We start from the raw sequence: 9,881 nt of genomic DNA, 5'->3' as shown, positions 1-9,881 counted from the left end.
AAGATAAGTTCTAAGATAAGCGCAGCCTCCTCGCCCCTCCGTTGACAATGACGTCACCATTTGTGGGTTTCCCCGTAGACCTCGGAGCCCGTATCGTACAGGGGTCTCTCCGGAGACAGAGGGTCTTTTGGGACAGATCCGATCCCTTGGCATTGCCTGAGAATATTCTTTATGAGAGATACAGGTTCTCATCAGAGGGTATTCGCTACTTTATCGTCCTTGTTGGACCTTATGTAGACAATGCTTGCTGTTGCGCAGTGTGTCTCCGTGAGAGAGTGGTAGAGTGGAGGTAGCGCGTCAGTCTTGAATTTCTGCGTGCGGGGTTTGTCTCCCAACGGATGCGCATTTGTGTGAAACTTAAAAAGTCATACGGAATAATTTACTGAAGGTTATGGAATTATATTTTTGTACTTATTTCGAACTTGAATCCATGTTCTCACGACCGTGCTGGCACCATGGGGCTAAAAGGCATGATGATGGACCGGCGAGATTTGAACCCCGGTCGCTGGCGTTCGGGTCTTATAATAATCCACTACGCCTCCGCCGCTACCTCACAGCGGTCGAAAACATATGCAATACATTTCTTACATAGGGTGTATTTAAAGCGAATCCCCTAAATTATAGAACAAGGCAGGTTTGACGTTGCTCATGCATTTTGAAATCAGCATCACTCTATTGGGATTAATGGCGAACAATTCATCATTTGGCATAGTTACTTTATAGACTAAATGCAGAATCCTTTCACTTATACGAATTTACACGATCAAATTTACACTTTTTGCCAGCACGCCTCCCTAGCCAGTAGGCTATGTGCAATTGTGTTGCCCCTAGCTGTTATCAGATTTGGTAACAATATGTATCTCAATATGTGTTGTGTGGATTTCCCTTTCCCTCAAAAATACTTCCTGGTAAAATAAATCTGCCAAAAAGGCACTTTATCAGTATCTACAGATACTGATAGGTCATGTATTTTCTGCCTGGCAACCCAGTCTCACACCAAAATATAGTATCAGTGCCACCGTCACCTCCTGCCTGGCCTTCATCCTGTCATCCTGTACGTCACCGAGGTGGGCCTTACCCGCACCAAGCCCGGCGTGATCAGTGGCTTCTGTCCACCGTGCCAGGCCTCTGGTTCTTCATGGCCTGCATCATCCTCATATCCCTCAATAGCAACCACTGCAGTGCTTTTCCTGGCCTCCAGTGGTGCGTTTGAGCTTCTCATCATCGTCTTCACCATAGACTGCATTCTCTCCCTCTTCCCAGTGCCTTTCGACAAGCTCCTAATTGGACGGCAGTGGTGGTTTGACCACTGTACAGCTTCCAGAACAACCCCAGGTCTCAGGGCTGTTGGGACCTGTGTCTGTGGGTTGACATAGTGTTAGTAGCCTTTGTAACGGCGTTCCTCGCAGACACACATATTCCATGAGGCTCGTGTTCTTAACCATCCCAGTTTGAGCTCCGAATTTCTGTGATACAATGTCTGTGATGTCAAACTTATATAAATGATGCATAAACATATAAATTATGAAGGACTTCAGAGTCCTTATTACATTGTTTTTCATGTTTGGATATATTTATATATACCATTAACAACATATATAACAGCACATACGATGAAGATATGCTGATGACATGATGATCTGATATTGTATTTTTAATTAAAGGCGTGCTCTGTGTGGCTGCTTTTAAGTCTTGTACAATAACAATGGCTTCTTTACGCATCCATTTATATGTAATTTTTTGTTGTAGACTGTTGTTATAGACTGACTGAACCTAACTCGCATTCCCTTTTTCTTCATTGTTTACCAAGGTGTGTCTAGGTACGGGAAACCCTGAAGGGTGGAATGCATTCTATGGTTCTCCTGTACTACAACCCGTCATAAATATGTGTTAATTAAAGCAATACTGTGTCAATACTAAGTTATGCATTGACAGCAAACCCAACGAAAGCAAAAGCAAAAAGCAAAAGTCTTGAGTATAATCTCATGTAGCTTGTACCAGGGAGCAATGTATTTCTTTTCGGGCCTACATTTGCCTTTTTCAAAAATTAATCACAAAACGGAAATTGAATTCAATACTCTGACTGTGTTACATTATAAACGTTAGTTAATCATTTATGTAATTAATTATGTAATTAGAACAACCTTGACCTTTAAAAAGCTGCACCGTAGTCACAATATTAAGCCACATAATCTGAGAGAGAAACATAAATACAGTCACATCCTCCTCATCTTTATCTTCCATTTTTACCATCTCCCTCCCGCCCTCAACCCAGCCCTGCACAATCCTTCATATCTAATCCAGAAAGCATGAACTACAAGTTATACTGAACAGTAGGGAAGCACTGGCACTATTTGTATTTTGTTTTACCTCAGTTATGTGTATTTGGCGACCATTTGTGCCTTAGCGACTGTGCCTTAGCGACTGTGCCTTAGCCACTATGCAGATAAGCATCTCAACATGTCTTGTCTGGGGGACCAAAGTCCAATATGTGCTGTGAGGTAAGCCAGAAAAGGAGTGGCGACCATAAACGACACAGTTTGGAGTAGAGTTCCATGTGGAATGATGATATGTTAGAAGACACCAGAGGGAGGGACTAGATCCACAGAGACAGAGCTCAACACGTCGTCGGCGCATTCACTTGAGACATCAACGAGCAACTGACTATGAACGTGTCGGTGCGTTCGCTAACTGACCCCGTGGGTCTGTTGCGCATTGTGGCAGTAGTCCTGACCTGCATGTCCTTTGGGCTTGTGGCGTCAGTTGGGGTCACTGCGCAGGAGTCGCAGGAGTCCTCCTACTGGGCCTGGTGCATGTTCACCTGGTCCTTCTGTTGCCTTTTCACCCTCGTCATCCTCATCCTAGAGTTCACTACGCTCAGTGCAAAGGTGCCGGTGTCCTGGGAGGACTTCACCACCGCCTTCGCCATGCTGGCCACTCTGATGTGCCTGGCAGCATCTGCCATCTACCCCGCCTTCTTCACCTGCGGCACCTGCCCCCGGCAGATAGGCGCCTCCGTCGCCTCGTGGTTCTGTTTCTTGACGTACGGCTGCGAGGTGGTGCTGACCCGCCTGCGGCCCCGCGGACAGATCAGCGGCTTCCTGTCCACCGTGTCAGGTCTCCTGAAGATCCTGGAGACCTTCGTGGCCTGCATCATCTTCACTTCTCTGGACCCCGCAAAGTTCTCCGGGTCTCCAGGCCTACAGTGGTGCGTGGCGGTCTACTGTATGTGCTTCATATGCGCACTGCTCATCATCCTGCTGACCATTGGACGGCTTCTTTCGTACTTCCCGGTGTCCTTTGAGTTGCTGGTGACTGTGTCCAACGTGCTGGCGGCGATGATGTACATGACGACCATGGTGATCTGGCCCTTATACGGCTTTCAAGGGAGCGTCCAAAACAGGGCCCTGTGGGACAAAGTACTCGTGGTCACCTTCATGTCCATTTTTAACTTCATTGTGTACACCGTTGACAGTGTTTTCTCAATACGCATGGTGTTCTGGCCTCCAGCCTCCAGTTAGGAAGGAATACACCATTCATCAAACTCATGGAGGACACCTGACATGGTAAACAACCTTAGATAGCCCTCGGGCCATGAACATTTCTCTTTATTTATTCTTAATACTATAATTCCAAATACTAACACAACTAATTTAGATGGCTTTAGCTATTTTATGAACTTGGAGCACTTTTATTTTGAAATGATGCAGACAATAGAGACTTCGACAATGATTCTCTCCGCCAATTTGTTAACCTATATACCAATTTACCTTTGAATTAATGCAGACGACATACCGACCAATGAAGGTGTATCCCAGGAACGCTGAGTGCATTGAGTTAGCAGAGAGAGAGAGCAACTTTGTTCAAGTGTAATCTCTCATAAAAATACAAAAACAAGATTCTGGTGTAATGTTAGATCCTGATACACCAGAACTCTTCCATTCTGATGCCTTGATTTAGTTCATCCAGCTCGTCCAATCCAGGGTGACCAAATCATATGTATTTCTTCCTGCGTGTCTTGAAAAGGGTCCATTTAAAACCCACTTAGTATCAAATATTACAATATATGCCTTTTGTATAAAAGTTGGTAGCTATCTAAATGCCGGTATTCTATTCATTCCTTTAATCATAACTTGTCTCAATGCTTTTCAAGCACTGTGTGATTGAATACATTTGACCAATAAATAAATAATGAATTGATCGCATTCCAGCCCTCATTGTTTTTGGCCAGGACAGCAGAATATAGAAGGGTGACAAGCATTTAAACTGTATCGTGTTTGAGCAAAAACCTATTGTGGGCACAAACACATAGACAATTAAACAAAGGCAAGAACGTGCATGTAAAGTGTACATTATGTCCGGGAGGGAAGACTTTGTTGACATCCGTTGTAAGCAACTCTAATTTAATGAAGCATCTCACAACGAGAACAAGTACCTGTCTGTTCTACTCATTTCAACTGACTTGTGAAAACTGCTCAGAAAAATCCCAATTCTTTGACATATAGCAACTTTTTTTTTACAGTAACGCAAATAGTTACTTTTACAATAAACCGGCTTTTACAATAAACTGTAACGCACTAATTGCCATAACGACGTTACAGGTGACAGCTGAGCTGCCGTAAATTGTTTTGGGTATTAACTTTGGTCCGCTGGCTAGGAAAATAATATAGACACTTATTCTAGGGTGCGCCAATCAAAACAGTAGGCATTTTTACACTGCCAAGCCGGTTCGGTCGCGGCTTGGCACACCCGGCGATTTGACCATCTTATCTCAAGTTTGCGTGTAAAACCGAGGGGGTAAAATCACCCGTCTTCACAGCGCGGGCTTTCTTGATTCACGGGAGAAGAGTCTAGACCTCTTTAGAATAATTTGCATACTCCCGAATGTTTTTATTTTTTCATTCTTGCATGAGTTCATGTGTGAGTTTAGGCTACAAACGCGATTAACTATTTACAAGTGCAAAAACGGCAACATATTCTTTATTTTGCTGACCAATTGTTTTTTATCCCGTCAAAAGCCTCGTAAGGACAGTTCTTCTCTCTCGTAGATCGCACCATCTTTCAACGTCTTTGTTTAATGCGACTGCATCACCTTCTCTCACATGATCAGCAGCTCGCAGATTTCACTTTCTCTCCAGTTAGAACTGCTCATGATGATATCGCTGCGTTGTCTCTGTGGAGACAGCACAGCAACACCTCTACCCAAGCCCCACCCCCCCTGGAACCGCGGAGCCGTCGCATTTACATCAGAATGAAACCCAATAGACCACCAATGTGAGTAGGGTCCGGGAGGGTAAATTGGGGTGCTAGCACAAGCAGGCAATTTACCTCGGGCAGTGTAAACAAGCGGACCGTGCCGCGAAAAAGGCGCGCATAAGACAGCATATTTGGCAGTGTAAAAACACCTAGAGCCTCACCAAGTGCCGCCGAGGCAATGACCCCTCATGTGTGAGGTTATTCCTAATGCTCAGTGTGTACTGAGCTCGGCGGAGCTCCCTTCCAACAAACCGACTCGGTTTGGTTGCGTTTCCATCTAAAAAAGTACCTCTTCAATGTGGGCGGGTCGTAGAAAAGAACCTCTCCACCATGGGCGGGTCGTCATTAGGTTTTAATCACGGGAGACGCGATTCCCGGGAAAATCTGAATCTCATCAAGACTATTTCCTGATTCCCGGGAAAGGTTATGATGGGAAATAAAATAAAATAAAAAGCGCAATGACTGCGCGTCTATTGTTGTCATACGGTAACGTTGATGGAGGCGAAACTCGAGCCCTAGGAAAGGAACGACACTAAAACGAAACAGCGAAACGCTGACCCTCCGGAGCCGGTCCATGGACTCCAGCCACGCCCGACACACACAACCACGCACAGCCTAACTCTAGCCCTGGGAAAGGAGCGACACACACGGCGAAACGCTGATCACTGTCCCCCTCGGGAGCGGGTTCGTGGACTCCAACCACGACGGACACAACTTAACTTTGAGTGATTATTCCCATTTACAGCTGCTGGCCAATCAGTTACCAGCAGCCTGTTTACGTCACACAAAAGTACCTACTCCGCTCGCTTGGAACCTCGACAGAGGTAGTACTAAAAAAAAGTACCCGGTACTAGGTACTGGGTACTTTTTTTGCCAATGGAAACGCAAAAAAGGCGTGGCGAGTCGAGTTGAGTCGAGCTGGTACTGGCGGTGGAAAAGCGGCATTAGGTACTTGAACTCCCTCACTTTGGGTAAGGACTCATTCCCTACCCAGAGTAGGCAATCCACCGGTTTCCTGCTGAGAGTCATGGCCTCAGATTCAGCGGTGCTGATCCTTATCCCAGCTGATCCAGTGAGTGCTGAAGGTCACAGGCCAATGATGCATCAGGACCACATCATCAGCAAAAAGCAGTGTTGAGTTCCCCAGCCCACCGAACTGCAACCCCTCCCCACCATGACTACGCCTTGATATCCTGTCCATGAATATCACAAACAGGATTGGTGACAAAGCACAGCCCTGGCAGAGGCCAACACCCACTGGTAACGAAACTGACTTACTGCCGAGAACGCGGACACAGCTCTCGCTTTGGGAGTAAAGAAATTGGATGGCCCTGCGAAGAGACCCCCTCACCCCATACTCCCGCAGCACCTCCCACAGTATCTCCCGGGGGACCTGGTTATAAGCCTTCTCCAGATCCACAAAACACATGTAGACTGGAAGGGCATACTCCCTTCCTCGCAAGAGTGAAGAGCTGGTCCGTGGTTCCACGTCCGGGGTAGAAACCTGATTGTTCCTGTTCAATCTGAGGTTTGACTATGGGCCGAACCCTCCTTTCCAGCACCTTGGAGTAGACTTTACCAGGTAGGCTGAAGAGTGTGATTGTAATTGATTGTAATTGGCACACACTCTCTGGTCCCCCTTTTTGAACAGGGGAACCACCATCCCGGTTTGCCACTCCTTTGGCACTGTCCCAGACTCCTACGCAATGTTGAATAGGTGTGCCAGCCAAGACAGCCCCTTCACACCCAGAGCTTTCAGCATTTCTGCCGAATCTCTTCAATCCCTGGGGCTTTGCCACTGTGGAGTTGTTTGACTACCTCAGTGACTTCCACCAGGGAAATTGACGTAGAACCCCATCAGCCTCAAGCTCTGCCTCCACCATAGAGGGCGTTTTAGTCGGATTCAGTAGTTCCTCAAAGTGCTCATTCCACCGTCCGACTACCACCTCAGTTGACGTCAACAAAGTCCCATCCCCTTACTGTACACAGCTTGGATGGTACCCCGTTTCACCCTCCTGAGGTGCCTGACAGTTGTATCGGTCAATATATGTATATGAAAATATTTATTAAAATGATGAATAATGTAGTTCAGACACTTCATTGAAGGTGTCCTTGTAAACAGTTCAGATTAACGTGATGGAGCATCTTTTAGTTTTATACCTGCATGAAGGCAGTGTGAATGTGTACGTGTGTGTGCACGTGTGCACGTGTGTGTGTGTGTGTGTGTGTGTGTGTGTGCTTGCCCGTGCACGTTTTGTACAAGTCTGTGTATGGGGGTGTGTGGTATTGTCAGACTGACCTAAATCCGGACATTGTGGCCATCGAATCGAGAAGCAAAGACTTATAAAATAATAAGGCCATAAATTGTGCTTAATCTTTTCACATATTTACTGTTGTTTACATGTCTAACTAATTCCGATTCACAATTGTATATATTGTTGTTTGATGCGTCAAAGGAATGCCTATCAATTAGTCAATACTGAATAGCTATTTGTATCTCTATTATTGTTATATATTATATTATATATGGAATATTTATAAATAAATATTCCAATTTAAATAACGATACAATGGATGTTTTTTCTTCCTACCCACATATTCTGATGGCAATCATGCGAAGATAGGAAACTGGAAATAATGGGAGTGTCTCGTTGGTCCAAAGGAGTGGTAACGTGTTTTCTGCCCCAAAACATAAATAGGCTACCAGCAGACCACTGTGGTCGACACTGACAGCATCGGACTTCGCCAGAGTTCAAGCATAACTGAAAGTTTGGGCATCGTCGTTTGTATTAGTAGACCTACTTTATGTTTGGATAACATGGTCGTGATTTTAGATGTAATCCATAATGTCAGTTCAAGCGGCAGGATATTTTGTCTTGTGGATTTTTGGGCAAGAATACATAGAAAAACGACGCTGCCGATACAAAACACAGAAATCTTTATGTAAGTATGAAGGAAGGATTTTGCTATAATATTTTTCTAAGCATTCGCTGAAATAACAAACAGCCTGCCACCAAAGACAAACGTGGCGGGAGTTGCGTACCAAGGATATGAGACAGACAGGAGCTTACAGTTAAAACCCTCGTGGTGTGAAATTGTTGTTTTCTGTTATGTTCATGCTAAAAATTAAAACAGTTTTAGATATTGTTGCCAATGTCATGAAGGAATAACCTCTTATGCTTTTTAAAATAATGTGTTTTATGATCTCAATTACTTTAATGGTATGATTCTATAAAACGCGCATTCATTAGGCCTATTATGGAGAAAATACCACATGAAAGACTAAATGTCAAAAGTCACATGATATCTGTGTCGCACAATTTGTTGTTACACGCCTGTTCGCATCCTTTTCAATAACCGTTGCCATATTAGAATAAAAAGGGTTAAAGTGTTAATTTCGTCATTCGGGCCTATGCGTAGCCTATATCGTAGTATCGTAGGACTTTATTATGGTCTAATTAAACTAAATTAATATTCCAGCATGTCTCTGGCCTATTATGAAGCACTTGTTGTTGATAGAAATGTCAACAAGCGCTCGGAGTCGCAAGGGGACCAACTTTTGTGTTCGTCAACACACATCGCTGCGGGACGCGCGTCATCCTTGTGTTTTGTAGAGCGGTTCGATGAATCTGGACGTCATGTCAATATTATTTGTGCAACAAGTATGCCTCCACCAACTGCCATAAGGTCACCCTTTCGTCACAAACGGACTACTCCATTGTCCTAAATTATCTGGGCTCTGCTTTAAAACTACCTATTCGTTCCGAATTATTCTTACGCAAAAAACATTTTGTAGTTTAGTTTAGTTTGATTTGTAATTTATTTATGCGCACAATGAAAGAGTACTCTAAAAGTAGACCTACATACTGTATATAAAAACAGCATTCACATACAAGTGCCGGAGAGCGACAAAACCCCCAGCGGACTAGGACTACCTACGATCTATATTAAAAGAAAATATAAACGAATAATTTCCACTTGAGTGCCACAAAGGTGCATTACTATGGGTAGTAGTAGTGTGTGTGTGTGTGTGTGTGTGTGTGTGTGTGTGTGTGTGTGTGTGTGTGTGTGTGTGTGTGTGTGTGTGTGTGTGTGTGTGTGTGTGTGTGTGTGTGTGTGTGTGTGTGTGTGTGTGCGTGCTTGCGCTTGCGTGCGTACGTGCCTCCATAATTGCCTGTGTGTTTTGTGAGGTGCTTGGTGCATTGGGCTGGTCTTCAATCTTTTTAATGTTATGAATTGCTTTTTGTGAGCGGTTGATCAAATTGAACTAAGTTCCCTTAAGTTCAAAAAACACTTGTCTATGTCTTAGACAATTCAAACCATGGTCTGAGTCTGAGGGCCAGATTTGGTGATTGTTGACTCACCTGACAAGCCTCTATTGTCACCAAAATAACTCACCGTAATAAGTCAAAAAAATAAACAACCATGACAGACAACAAATAAGAAAGACACAATTGAGACTCAACAAAAGTAGAGAGGTTGAAAGAAGTCCAAAGCAAAAAAGTTAAACTTGTTGTGTCAGTTGGACTAGAAAGAGGGAGGGCGGGGGTGTTGAGGTAATTCTCCCCTATTGTGGAGCTGCCCACATCCCTAGTCTGACCTTAACCACACCAGACCATTGAGCA

General features: G+C 44.5%; 1 pseudogene across 1 annotated transcript; it reads left to right on the top strand.

Moving 5' to 3' along the window:
* Nucleotides 1-2,666: 2,666 nt before the first annotated feature.
* Nucleotides 2,667-3,521, top strand: LOC311409608 (myeloid-associated differentiation marker pseudogene; annotated as a pseudogene). Its single transcript has one exon. The product of its transcript is annotated as a myeloid-associated differentiation marker pseudogene (transcript).
* The last annotated feature ends 6,360 nt before the right edge of the window (nt 3,522-9,881 follow it).

Source organism: Micromesistius poutassou (genome assembly GCF_964030765.1).
Source record: "Micromesistius poutassou genome assembly, chromosome: 1".
NCBI classification, from domain to species: domain Eukaryota; kingdom Metazoa; phylum Chordata; class Actinopteri; order Gadiformes; family Gadidae; genus Micromesistius; species Micromesistius poutassou.
The sequence above is the reverse complement of the archived record's forward strand: the minus strand, read 5'-3'. Positions and strand labels throughout refer to the sequence as shown.